Source organism: Ochotona curzoniae, unplaced genomic scaffold, assembly GCF_017591425.1.
Source record: "Ochotona curzoniae isolate NIBS_2020 unplaced genomic scaffold, NIBS_Ocur_1.0 contig_883, whole genome shotgun sequence".
Taxonomy (NCBI): domain Eukaryota; kingdom Metazoa; phylum Chordata; class Mammalia; order Lagomorpha; family Ochotonidae; genus Ochotona; species Ochotona curzoniae.
Window position 1 is genome coordinate 47,158,170 of NW_024466599.1, and position 14,389 is coordinate 47,172,558.

Here is a 14,389-nt window from a genome sequence, read left to right on the forward strand (position 1 = left end):
GAAAATTTGTGACAAGGGATTCAATGTGTTACCAACAAACTGTCTCTTAAGAGTTTCTCACTGGCTGCCTCGAAGTCTGGAAGCTGTTATCCTCTGCTCCCTTCCCAGTTTAATGTATTTTATACATAGGTTTCTGGAAACTCCTGCTCATTAGGATTTCAAGTGAGACACCCAAGGAAGCTTAAAGTTGTTTTCTTTCACAAAGTGGTGCCTAAAAGAAGCACTCTTTCTCATCGAGGAGACTGTGGAAGCCATGAGAAGGCTGGCTGTCTGGTCATGTTTGCAGTGAAATGACCCAAAGGACTAAGCCCTTGGCACTATTCATGTTCAGAAGCAACCACCCATCCTGTTGGCTTGGAAGATTTCTCCAATAAAAATACTTCTGGAAACCTTGGCTCATTCCATCCTGATCATTTTTATCTGCTCTGCCACACATATGCTGGCTTTCATTTGTCTAGTGCACATCTAGTCTTACAGTGTGCCATTGTGTCTCAAGTGATTAATGAGTCAGTGGGATATGATTTCACCAAGAACCTTTTCTACTTTTATTTCCTCTCAATGCCTATAGAACCAGATGATTTGAAAACATGCTGTTTGTGTCAGTTACCACTAGATGGAGGTACAAATTTTGAAGTATAGGATACCCATGTTTGTATTTTCTGGAAGGTAGTAAAATAATAATACAAAGTAATGAGTACTACTACTGCTGTGTTCTCACATGTGTAGAAATTCCACTTCCCTAGACAATGCTTAATTCATATATTGTTGTAACTCATTTAACAAATATACAAATATTTGAATTTAGTATTGATGTGTGTGTATGAGTATATAGTCTATATGGATAATGACAACTTCAAAAGTCATGCATCTTGAAGTTATATCTAGATACTTGCATAATTGAAATGCCTTAATGAAGTAACTGCTTTACTGGCTTGATACATCATGGAAAATATCTCTTATGTGATTTTATTTTAAACTCCTTCAGTTCTTGGCAAATTCCATACAGTTAGTTGAAATTAAGACTGAAATGAGGAATGAAGCTAGACAAAAACAGATGATACTGATGTTGACAGCTTGTGTCCGCTTTCCGATCCCACACTCCTTGTAAAACTCTAGTTTTAAATGTATGTGACACAAGGGAGGCCTGCCTAGACACAGGGAGAAATTTTTGGAGAAATTTTAGGGCACAGGAAAACCTGGGGCAGAAGTTGCTAGTTTGTTTTGAGCTTCTTCCAACCCTGCTGCAAGTAATCAGCTGTTTCTTACTGATTGTGCTGAGTAGGTCCCAGGCACTTGGCAAAAGAATTTCTTGTGTGATTTTTATTTATGTTCACACATCTATCCTTTCAGCGCTCTTCCGCTTGATAACATCGCCCATACGGCTAGTTCAAGTCACCTGCTTCCTTTTGGTAACTCCCATATCGAGTCTCAGCTAGGTTCTGTCAGTTTTACCCCCTAACAGTCTTCACATCCCCCCTCACTAGGCTAGGCAATTTCAGTAGGCTCTTAGCTACACTTTCCTCTTGGTCCAGGCACCTTTATATGCAATGATGGCTTCATCTTACAGAAACATAGCTCTGGTCATGTATTCCACATGTGTTCTATCTCCCCTGCTAGACTGTAAGCTCTTTATGGCTGGGATCTGGGTCTGAGTCATAACATCTTATCAATAAATATTTCTTGAATTTAAAAAAAAGTGTATTTAAAAGTTTTGTACTGATATTTAAGTGATCAGCAATGCATTACCTCTCTAAGGAACATTATTTTAAAACATGACCTATAATACTCAGCTTGGCTTAAGTCTTTAGGAGTTTCTGGTACATGCATTAGTACATTAGGACAGAAAAGCTGATCCTTGAAATCACTCACAGAAGAGGAATACTAGCCCATTAAAGTGCTGGAAGATTCTGACTGGTTTTCTTTTTCCTCATGGTAGAATTTGTTGCAATGTTTAAAGATTGTCTGTGGTCTTCAGGTGACTTTCTGAAGCAATTGATCTCAGCAGTACGGGGCAACTAGTGAGGGAACCTACAGTCTCTACAGCTATTCAAGAAGGGGCACTGATGAGTCCCTGGAAGCAGGGCATTCTGCTTGAATTCCAAGGTATGCATCGACAGAAGGAGTCGGTCCACTTGAAGTTGCATGAAATAGCCTCAAGTAGGTTCTCAGAGAGAAGCTTTTGTTACTTATAGCAAGTAAAGCCTCCTGGAGAAGTGTTTTGCCTGTGTTCTGGATATTAAAAACGAGGTTGGGGAGGGCCCTTCTGGCTCCAGTACCATACATTTTCCTGTAGTGATTATTCAAAAATCTGACTCATTCTGATTTCCTGCAGCTTTCCTTGTCTCTAGTGTTTTCAAAAGGAGTTCTCACCAACTCTTTTTCCCTGAATATTTGAATTAAGTCATTTCTTCCTCTCTAATCCAAGCTATTCATTCAGAAATCATGACCATGTTTGTAGAAAGGGAATTTTACAGCAAATGAAAGTGCTTTTTTTTGGGGGGGGGGTCAAATTTACTTCTCTTTTTTTAAAAAGAGCTGTTTATTTATTTAAAAAAAGATTTACATATATGTAGAGGCAGAGGTAGAGAGAGAGAAAAATAAACAGAGAGAGAAAGAGTGAGAGATATCTGACCCTTTGGCTCACTCCCCAGTGACTGCAGAGGCCTGAGCTGAGCTGACCCAAAGCCAGGACCCAGGACGGAGCATTGGTGGGTCTGCCATGTGAATATAGAGGCCCACATACTTGGGTCATCTTCTGCTCCTTTCCCAAGCAGTTACCAGAGAGCTGGATCAAAAATAGAGCAGTAGGGCCTCAGACTGCAGCCCAACCTACTGTGCCATGCCCAAAATTTGCCTCTGAAATAAATTTGCTAGTAGTCTTATTCTCAAGGAAGCTACCTTTCATTCTTGTTTTTGATTTGTAGTTTATTTATTTGAAAGGCAGACAGAGATACAGGGAGAGAGATTTCCCTTTTAAGTTAAGTGTACGTCTGCTGAAGCCTCTGAAGGGAAACATTTTGAAGAGCAGGGTAGGGGGAGTTGCAATAGATCGTTTTCTCATTTGCTAGGAAAACCTAAGGAGCCACTCTGAACTCAGGCCAACACTAACCTATAGTTACAGTGGAACTATTCTTGTTTCCTATGCTTCACTGTTGCTTTATTAATTATCCATAGTATCTTCTGTGATCATTTTCTGCCTCCTCTCTTACAGCAAACAACTTATGAAATAAACAAGCTTCTGTGAGGGAGGTAGATTAATTTTCATTCCCCTGAGAGATTCAGGTCTCTATGAGAGGAGTATAATTACAGCAAAGGGTGTGGATTTATACAAGCTCTGGAATATTATAAGGTATATAATACACTTTATCTATGTTACAAGAAAAGGAAAACTTAATGAAATTGACTACCATAACTATATTGTATATGTCCACATAATCAATAAAAATTAAATAAACATCTGCAAAGAGCAAGTATTGAATACAAAATTGGCCACTGTTAGGGATTACAGTCTAGTGGAAGAGAAACAGATAAAATTTTTGCCCAAGAAGAAAATTAGGTCTCCTCTCCTTTTGAGTCCCAATTTATAACATTTTGTTGCTGGTTTAGTAGGGTCCAAACAAGAAACGGGTGCCATAGTCAAACCTGGAAAATTCAAGCGTAGGTTTCAGTATATAAACATGTGAGCAGGTTGTAGGGGGGGAAGAAGGGATGTTGAAGTTAACTTGCTCTTAGCAGTCATGCAGTTATTATTATCATCTATGGACTTTCTCCCCCAAAATACATGACAGAGGGGTTTAGAAACTGGAAGTGGAACGTGTGTAGAAAAGAGCACCTTGAGTGACCCAAGAACTTCCTGTCCAAGACACAGGCAGCCCAAGTTAGCTCTATAGGGAGCGAGCCCCACACATGCCGTGCTCTCTGATGCTGGGACATCCCAATGACTGCTTCACAGCAGGAACCACCTGATTCACTCCGTACACTCCAGTCTCCCAACACAGAGAACAGCGTGGTTTGAAGAAAGGAAGTAGATCTAGAAGAGCAAAATAATATAATTTCATTTTCACAATGAAAAAGAAGTGCCAAAAAGACAAAGGCTGTTAGAATAACTGTATTATCATGAAGCAAAGTTAGCAGCTTTCCTTCTTACCAACCATTCTTTCAGTGAAAATCCTCACATTTACTCTATTATTCCTCTGCCCACGTGAATGAATTTACTTCTTATTAGCGAGACATATTTCACATTTGCTTCCAGTCACATACCCTGGGAGCAGAGAAACCTTATATAACCCCACTTTTCTGCCAGATTCTCTATACCCAGCCTACCTAAGCCTTTAAATCTTTGTTCTTAGTGTAACTGTGAATATCATCATCCATGCTGTAAGATGCAATTGTGAACCAACAACATGCATCAAATCTACCTGGGAGCTTGTTGAAAAGCAGGATTTTGAACCATGTCCTCAGAGATTGTGACTTAGTAGATCTGGATAGGATCATGGAATCTGTATGTAAATGAACATTCTAGCTAGTTCTGATGTATGTGATCCAAGGTTTTCAAAACAGTACTATCCTCTAACAATACCGTTTATCAGCCTTAGCAGCATATTGGAATAGTTTTAAACTTGGAATGAGGATGTCACAACTCAGACCAATCAAATCAATAGTTCTAGAGGGGACACCAGGGGAGGACTCAGGGTTCAATATATTTAAAGCTTCTGAATGTGCAGCCAACTTTTGACTTGCAGCTTTTTAAAGACAGAGCCACCAGCACGTCTGTGGCAACCATGCAGGTTTGGGGCATCAGTCAGCAACACAGTCAGCTGCTTTTCTGTTGCTATGAGTCTCCTCTTCTTCCCATCTTCTGCCAGGCACTATTTTTGACATCACACTGCCAACCCTTCCTAGAAAACTTGATCACTGAACTCCTGCAATCCATTCCTATCTCTTCTCATTTTGTAATATCCTTCCCTCGAACTCCACCTCATCACTGCCCAGAAAACCTTAGGTTGGCTGGCCAAAGGGTGAGCTGTCTCAACCAGAAAATAGGAAGAGAGATTAGGGACACAGCCTTATATTTGAAGGTGACAAAGAAAGAAATCAAAATGATTGAAACAAATCTTCCAGACTGAGCAAACTACACTCAGGCACTAGTAATAACTTGAATGCCTTGAGGGAGGAGAATCCAGGTGCAGATGCAGCTCTTGGTGATCTCGGTGCTTCTGGCGTGGTGTGCCCTGGAGCCCCAGCAAGCAGCAGAGTCCAGAAATGGAGCTGAGTGGCCAGTGACTTAAAAATTTTTAGACTTATCCTTTATCTTAATTTTTAATCAGATTTGAATGACATTTTTAACTTGGCAATTATTTTTTTCTTCACTTTATATTTGACATTTTTCCAAATATTATAAGCAAGGAAGTAGATTGCTAGCTATATCCAAAGTTGTTGCTCACTTCTTTTATGCAATGCCAAAATTAGAGTATCTCTACCCTCTTCTCAAAAAGAGTAATTCTGCTATTTTCCCCAGCATTATAACCTCTCCTTTTATCCCCTCCTGGCCCATGCACTATTTTAGAACTTTATGAACATTCTCCCTGCAGGTGAAGTGCCAGGACCACAGACTCTCTGTGTCAGCACTGATGTTCTAACCGAACCCAGCCAGGTGAACCTGCTCCTCCAGAGACACACACTGCCTTGTTCAGAGGTGCCTCTCTGCCAAGGGACACAGACAGGTAAGTAAGGCTCAGCACATAAAGCGTGTTTGATTGACAACAGAGCAACACATTTTGAATTCCCCTACTCTGAAGGTGAAGTGAAGAAATGGACTTTGTGTTAAATGTGAAATCAGTAATGGCACAGCACCGCTGTGAAATGAAAGTCAATATTACTTCAGAATCCTGACAGCCATATGACACTTGTCATAATTTTTAATATTAGATAAAATCAGGGCACCTTTCATGTGTAAAGAAAGATACCTTTTTTCTCCTCAGAATGAGTTATCCTAAGACAAATGAATTGACTACGGAGAACAAGCTCTAATTCATTTATTTCTTTCTGTACCACCTCCATTGTATGCTTTTTTATAGTTCAGTACTTTCCCAATCTCCCAATATTTTTCACATTTCTCAAATGAACCAGCAAAATTTTTATATACCCCGAGATTTAAAAATTTATAAATGAGTCTATGTTTTAAGATATAGGAAGCTAAGCATCAGATTTGAAATGAGTATGCAATTTGCTTGGTTTACGGGAAGCTGAGACTGATTGACCAGGACATTTAGTTAACTAGGAATTCTCTGCCTGATACATAGAAGATTTCTATAAATGTATAGACAAACTAGCAAATGAAGATAAATTTTCCAAGGCATAATATCTATGAGTGTTCCATAATTGTATGTTACCCATAGATTTTTGCAGGATCAAATTATGTAAATCTTCAAAACAAACAACAACAACAGCGAAACTGCTTGCTTTCCACTTTATGTACTCCACAGAAATATTGGATTCTGAGCATAATTATAGAAAATTTAGCAACTATATTTCTAAATGTGCCATATTATTGAAGTGTCATCTAGAAAGAAATCTGAATATTTACAGTTCCAATATTTTTTGAGTTGCTGTCAACCCTCATATATGCCCACGGATGTTCAACTTGTTAAAATAAGCAAAATCTCCCCAAGGTCTTAGCATTCACCGTTTAAAGCAGCTGCAAAAATATAAAAAACTTATATATAATACATTTCTTAGACAGCAAAAAAGATGATAAAAAGACTAAAATCTGCTTTATCCATATTAGGCCCAGGACAACATTACACCAGAAAGGAAAAGAGGAGAGGGGGTGGGAGTGAAAGCAAGAACGTGTTCCTTTTGCCCTTGGGGTTTGGGGAAGCCATACAGATACAAATTATATGTGTTTATGGGACAGTATGGTTTTTTTTTTGTATTTGTACATGTTACACAATGTTTAATAAGGGCAAGTATACTCTGCTCGTCAAGCATTTCGCATTCCTTTATAGAGAAAACATACAAAATTCATCTTGTATCTTTTTCTATGCAGAAATTTACAGTATAATAACATTATTCATAGTCACCCTGAATGGTAGACCCTAGAAAATCTTGCTACTCCATAACTATAACGTAGTGCCTGCCAGGTTAATAACCGAAGAGCATATAAATACAAGTGTTATGTGATACAAGAACACTTACAAGGAAAATAAGACCAAAAAATTTGCCAAACCCTATATGCCTATATGTGTATAAATTTATAAAAAGCCAATTTTGGAGAAGTAACCAAATTTTGTGGGAGGCTAAAAGAAAGGAAGGGTTGTTTTAACAAGTTCTATTCAGAATTCTCTCATCTGTGACAGAGAATGTTTACTTTTTCTATGTATGGGAAGGTTTCAGTGACATAAGAGTTCTGACTACTGTTTTCAGGAAGAAAATAAAGAATGACTTTAACGTAAATTTTATTTTTGATAATGTTTACATAGTTGATCAGGTTGAGAACGGTCAAACATTAGGGGAAAATGGGTGACAGCACTGTTTGCAAATTTTCTTTTTCTTCTTCCTATAACTGGGGAAAAGGGGGTACATGGAGAAAGCTACACCCAGGTTCCCAACTGCCTCAGTACCTGGGAAAGGAAAGGTACCAGCTGGCCTCATCCCAGGGCCCCTAATATGGAGCATGCTTTGAGGGTACTATTCCAGTGGTTTCAATGATTCTGAAATGCTGTTAATCGCATCAATACAAGGATGAGGAAATCCTTTCAAGGTCCATTAGCTATCATAGTCCACCTTAGAGTCAACATTCACCCAGATATTTGCTGTCAATGCTTGGTTGACCAACTTGTTCTGTCCTCCTTCCTCTGTACTGGTACCAAATGTCTACAGGCTCCAGTGGACTCCCAAATCCTTCTTGTGCATCTGGGTATCCATCCACTGTTCTGTCCAAACCACTGAGGCAACCTGATTCTGATGCATGCACTTTACGGTTAGACCACATGTCATGTGATTCTCCCCATGACTGGAGTTCCGAGTATAGCAGATCAGTTGGGGGGACCCCCTAACAAACCCCATATAAAGTGGTCCCAGATCTGACTTGTGTGTGCTTGTCACTATGGAGTTCAGCTCAGTCTGTCACCCACATTAGTCTGTGTTGCAATTCTGGATTGGTTCTGTCTCCAGCCCCATCTCTTATGTAAACAAATGGGTGCTGCAACCCAGACCAACCTATCCCACCACACACTTGGGCCTCACATACAACAGGGGGAACTGCAGCCTGTTAGTGGTGACCCTTAATAACTTCCACCAGACCTGCACCCAGCCCTGATTCCTGTACTTGCCAATTTGTACAGCAGCCTGGTCCAATCTCCCATGTCCCATTTAGCTCTTGTGTGCATCAAAAGGCATTGACCACACTCTCCATCCCACACTCATGCTAACAGGTATCGCTGCCTGTCCAGCCAGGCCTGTCACCAGCCCCAGTTTTCATGCTTAGCAGTGCAAGTTGCAGCCCATCAGAAATGTGTCCACTCTTTTCCTAGTGACCCACTTCCAGTCAGGGTCTTGCTCTCTTTAGGCGGTTCTATAGTCTAGTTTAACAGGATTTGCCCCCAGTCCCAACACTTGCCAGCTAATGCTGCAGCAAAGCCCACCCCTTGCCTGTACTTCCTCTAGCTCATGCATCAATAGGTATAGCTGGTTAGCCCAGCTGGCTCTCCCCCAAACCCAGATCATGTGGAGGCCAACAGGTGCTGTGGCCCTGCCCAGCACTATGCCCTTGGTCCCAGTTCTCATGCTCACTAGTGAGAGCAGTGGCCCAGCACGGACTCTCTTGCAACCTCCCGACATTGGGTCTCATGTGCGTTAGTGGAGGCTGTGCCCAATCTGGCATGGCCTGCATTACCTTGGCATCTGCTGGCAGGTGCTGTAGCCTAGCCTGGCCTGATCTGTCCCCAGTTTCAGTTCATGCTTGTGGGTGCTACAGCCTTGCATAGCCCAATCACTCCCTGTTCCCAGCCCTAATGTGAACTGGTTGGTGTTGTGGCCTGACCTGGCCCATCCTGATCCTGTCCTTGTCTCAGATCTGTCAGAGGATGTTATCGGGGTCCCTCGTCCCACGAGCAAGGCCCCGATATCGTAAAGATTCTTTGAAACGTTTATTGCTTAAGACTTCAAGTGTAGCAGCAAAGAAAAAAACAGTTACAACAGTTGTAAGATTTATTGCAGCAAAGTGAAAGCAGCTACAGCCTAGCGCTAGCGATAGCAGCTATAACATAGCCTTGAAGCGATTAGCCTTAGCTCTAGCCTTGAAGCGCGCCTGGGAGAATCTTCTCTTAACTAGTTTTTACCCAGACCTTTTTACATTACACAAACCAATCCATACACAGCTCCTCACATCATGTGGCAAGCACACCAATTATGACTTAGGTCAGGTAGCTTCCCTGTGTGCTCGGCCCAATCCTCAGTAACTTCCCGAAACCTATTTACCACCTTTGTGCCATGAAGCAAGATCAACAAGCGCCACCTTTGAGGCGCAGCTCCACTCTCCACAGATCTAATGAACTGGTCCAGCCTGGCTCACCTCTACAACTGACCCACGCATGTGCCAGTAGGTTACTGTAACCTGGTTTGGTCTGAGCTGTTCCTAGCCTTGGTTTCTGTGTTCACATGCAGGAACTACACAGTGACAAATAAGTTCCCCAAGCTCCTCTATCACTTCTCTATGCAATGGCAGATCTTGTGCATACTGTTGGATCCCTGGCCAAGACTGATTTAGTCCACCTCCTGTCCTGGCAGGAATAGCAGCTCTTCCCAACCATCTCACACTCGTTCTAGTTCTTAGTGTTGAATGCTATATAGCCCAGTCAGACCGAATTCATGACCCACATAGTTCTTGTGTGGTTCGGTGTGAACCAAGAGCTAACCCAGTTCATCCTACACCTATGAGCACCAACGGATCTAGTCTTGTGCACTCCAGACCCTGTCCACACAAATGCTGAAGACACTGCTTTCATGTGTATTTCATATTGCCACTGCCATTCTGACTCTTGCACTCACCAGTGGGAACCACTACCAACCAGGGTGTCCCCTCAGCTCCCCAACCAGGCCTATTCCCTGTTGCAGATCTTGCACACTTCAGTAGTTGCTCTGACCCAGCTCTGCATACCTCATCCACTGTCTTGGCCTTTGCCATCAGATGCTGCAGCCTGGCCTGACCTGGTCCACCTCCAATTGCAGTTCTCACTGGTGGGTGTTACAACCTAGTGCTACAGTCTGCTTCCATCCCTGGCTTATGCAGAACAGTAGGCATGATAGCCTAGCCTGGCATGGTCTGCACTCCATCCTGGCTCCTGCACATGCCAGTGTGCTAAAGTTGCCCTGGCCCTGCCCAGTCCACCCCCTCTAGAACCAACCTACATACTTGTTGACTGCTTGTTGAGCTACCTTTCCTGGCCTGACCAACATCTAAACCTGAATCAACCTTACCCCCAGGAGCTATGGCCCACCAGGGGAGTTTCTTAAGTTCTCTAAGTCTCCCACCAGGCCCACTCCCAGACCCAGATATCACACATGCCAGCAAGTGCTAGGTCCCAACTCGCATAGTCTACCTCCTCCTTTCTGTACTTTGTATAAGTTGGTTGATGTTGCAGATTGGCCTGTTCCACATGCCATACTTGGCTGTACCTGTGGGTACTGCTGCCTGGACAAGCCTGGCCTGTTTCTAATTCCAGTAGTGTTCGAAGGTTCCATGGTCATGCCTACTATAGCCCATTACTATATCCCCAGTTCTTAAGCAAACCTGCAGAAATAGCAGTTTTATAGGGGTGGGCCCACATACTCCCACAGAACCTGCCCCCAGACCTGGTTCTGTCACAGGCTGGTCAGTTTCATGGCCCAGCTTAACATTACCCATCCACTGTTCCTATTCTCACTGGTAGGTACTGTGATGTAGCCCTGCCTGCCAGGTCCCCAGTCCTAGCTTTACTGTGCACCTGTAAGTGATGGTCAGCTCTAGTCCCTTTAATTAGCCCAGCTCAGCTCTTCCACGTGGGCTGATGCATTGGTCTGACCCTTAAATCTCTTCCAGTTTCCTCCCTCCAAACCACTGTCTCTCAGCCCCCTTGCTTACCTGTGCATACAGTGGCCTTGTTGATGGAAGTCCCTCAGAAGTCACTCCTTACCTATAACACACTCCCTTAGTAGTTCTCCTTCCCACACATCCCATTCCTACTTCCTCCTTCCCCTAGTTGATTTATAATTCCTATTTCCAGGTGTGCTGGGGTTCCCCACATCAACATTCCTAAGCTCAATCTTCTGGTGTGGTGTACTGGTCCAGAACTTTGTCCACTCACCAGGGTCCCAAGCTCCTGACATGTGTGCTGACTGAGGATCCTGATCCTCTACACAGCTAAAACCCAGGCCCAGCCAAAGCTCCCCAAGCCCACTCCACAAGCACTTCAGGCCAGTATGTTATCCTGTGTCTCTCTGCTGCCCTCACCCAACCCTGCCCAGGACCAAGGATGTGGTGAAATTCCCAGGTTCACTCTTCCTGTCTGAGTGTGAATCTTTAGCTTTCCACATGCCTCCACCTGCTCCTTCCCTCAGGCCATCTTCAATCCCACACCCCCAGTCCCTCAGGCCCTCCTGAGCAGGTGCAGAATGGAGGCACACTGGTCAGGTCTTCCTGCATGGTCCAAAAGACTGCTCTTCTTGCAGCTTTGTTTTAAGTGTGTTTTGCTCAAAGAAACTCTTATATGAAAGTGACCTATTTGGGATTGCATATTCTTCCATTTTCATCCTTGTTTCCTTAACCAAAGAGCAATGAGAAACATTTAAATGCACTGAAATTTTCAATATGCATGCTTCCACCCACCTCAGTTACTCTGGGAGGGCCTGAAGGAACACACCAGCTGATTAGTCACAGCTGTGGGCTCCTGAATTTTTGCCAACATGTAATACACTGCCTCACAGGGACAGGATGGAATTGTAGAGGCCCTGAAAGTGGACTTAAAGGTTTTCCAAGCTCCCCAGCTTACCATAATACAACCAGCATCTCAGATTCAGAGCTCACTTGCCTGTACTCCACCAGGAGTTTGGGAAATTTCCTTCCCCCGAATAGTAATAGATGCTGATGAAAATCAAAGCTAATGGACAATAAAGATACTGCCACATACATGGGCAAACATAGCTAATTTCATGGCTGCCCACAGGGAGACTTTAAAGAGTGTAGATTTCAGTGTTTTAGACAATCAGCAGTGGAAAAAAAAATCACCAGACTCATTTCCAACCTTCTTATTAGAGGAAGAGAGAAAAAATGTTTGAGTTTTCATATCGTTCATTTGAATTTCAAAGGGGAAGGAAAATTGACTTTTTAAATTTTCTTCTAGCTAATTTTATTAGAAAGTTTGTACCTAGTTGAGGCAAGTGGCCATCTCGAATTCTAATGGCACTGCAATGTCACACTAAGGAAGGCAATGCAAGCCATGTGGATGAGTATAATGAAGAAAACTCACAGTATACAATAAGAAAATATAGTGGAAAACTGGTTAATTGGTGGCGGCAGGGGTTGGGGTGGTTAATTTGCTCTACAGCTTATTGAAGAAGGTGTTATAAGTGGGGCAAATAGGTATGAGTGCTCTAAGGAAAGAGGGAATCAACTGTATGTGGCCAGAATAAAACTTTTTAATGTATGGAACAATACCTATAATGCTATAGGAGGAGTAGGTAGTGATGCTTAAAAATTTTAAATTCCATTAAGTATAGATTAAACAACAAATACTATGACTTCAACTTACTTTCCCAAATGTATATTGAATTCCAATGCTGGTCTTACTCCAAAACTTCCTAGAGTTAATAATCACTTCCCAAATTTCTGTGTTATCCTTTCACACACCAGAGCCATACAGCCCCACCTTGCACTGACAGAATGCAATCAATATCAGAAAAGAATTATTTTCCACATGAAAATGTTAGATAGTTCATTGTGCAATTGTTTACAAATTGTGTTGTGTTCACCTTTACAGGGCAAAATTTTCATTGCATTTTACATAGACAATGTTAAATGAACTTCCTGGCTCATTGTATGAGCCATCAAAACAAGACATGTTGAAGAATAAGTGTCATATTTTCTTTTAATTTTTAAAAAGTTTTTTTTTATTTTATTAATAGATGAAAGAGAAATTCTACTATGCAAATGCCTACAATGACTAGGATAGGGCCAGGTTCCAAGTTTTGAGTTGGCAACTGATGCAGGTCTCTTAAGTGAATAACCGGCACCCAGTTACTAAATTTCAGCCATTGCTTCTCAGTCTGCAGTAACAGGAAGTCAAATCTGAGTACTGAACCCAAACACTATGATATGTGATATAGGGGTCCTAACAGGCAGACCTAACTGTGTATTACACTTAGCTAAATAGTCCAATCATATTAAGCAAAAAAACAGGCTGATATGAACTCATGCAAAAATCCTAAAAAATAGGACAGTAGAAGTAAGAATGTGTCATGGTTTATATAAAATTCATGGATGAAGAGATTGAATCTGTCACTCTTCAGTGCCTGACACTTGAGAGGTTAATTACCAAAGGAAACTGTTTACATCAGCTTCTGTTAATATTTTCATTGAATGAAGGAAACAGCTGTTACATTACATCTAGTGACACAACCCAACTTGTATTTACTAGGTTAGCTCCCTGAATATCCTAATGCGGCAGGGAGTTCAACACAAAAGACAAGAACAACATCATTTCTTGTCTCACATGCACGCAACACTGATGGGCAAGGCAAGATTTAAAGGATAAGGGAAAAATGGCACCTGACATAGTGACAAGTGGCAGCACCAAGGGAGAAAAGACCCAAGGAGATGGTGGATGTGGTGTCTTCTATGCACCATTTCAGGAAAAGGGACCAAAGGGACAGAGAGAAGAAAAGGAAACTCTTAAAGCTGTGTCTGGTGGCTTCCTCCTCCCATCCTGATAAGCTGAAATCCCAGAGATGGTGTTTACTTTAGCCTATCTCTTTGCTTTTGTCATGATAACACTCAATTGATATCCTGATTTTGTGCCTTTGATCTCCCTCCATGGGGCTGGGGACAAAGCTAGGGAGATTGTGCTCTTGGAGAAGTAAGAAATGGAGAGAAGCAAAAGTTTATGTTGAGTTTACCTTCTGTCACTCTGCCTAAATGTTGCTGGGAATAGGAAAACTCGGGAGGGGATTCCCCTGTGATCCCATACTGTGAGGTTCCACCAATAGACTGATTTGTGGCTATGACAAGAGTTCTCTCTCTATGCTGTCCCCACTCCTGGTTCTCCTGGCTCCTGGCTTTTTTAGCTCTCAGCTCTCCTATTTCCACTCTCTTGGCTCTCTAGGCTCTTTGCTCTTCCTGCTCTCAGCTCCCACC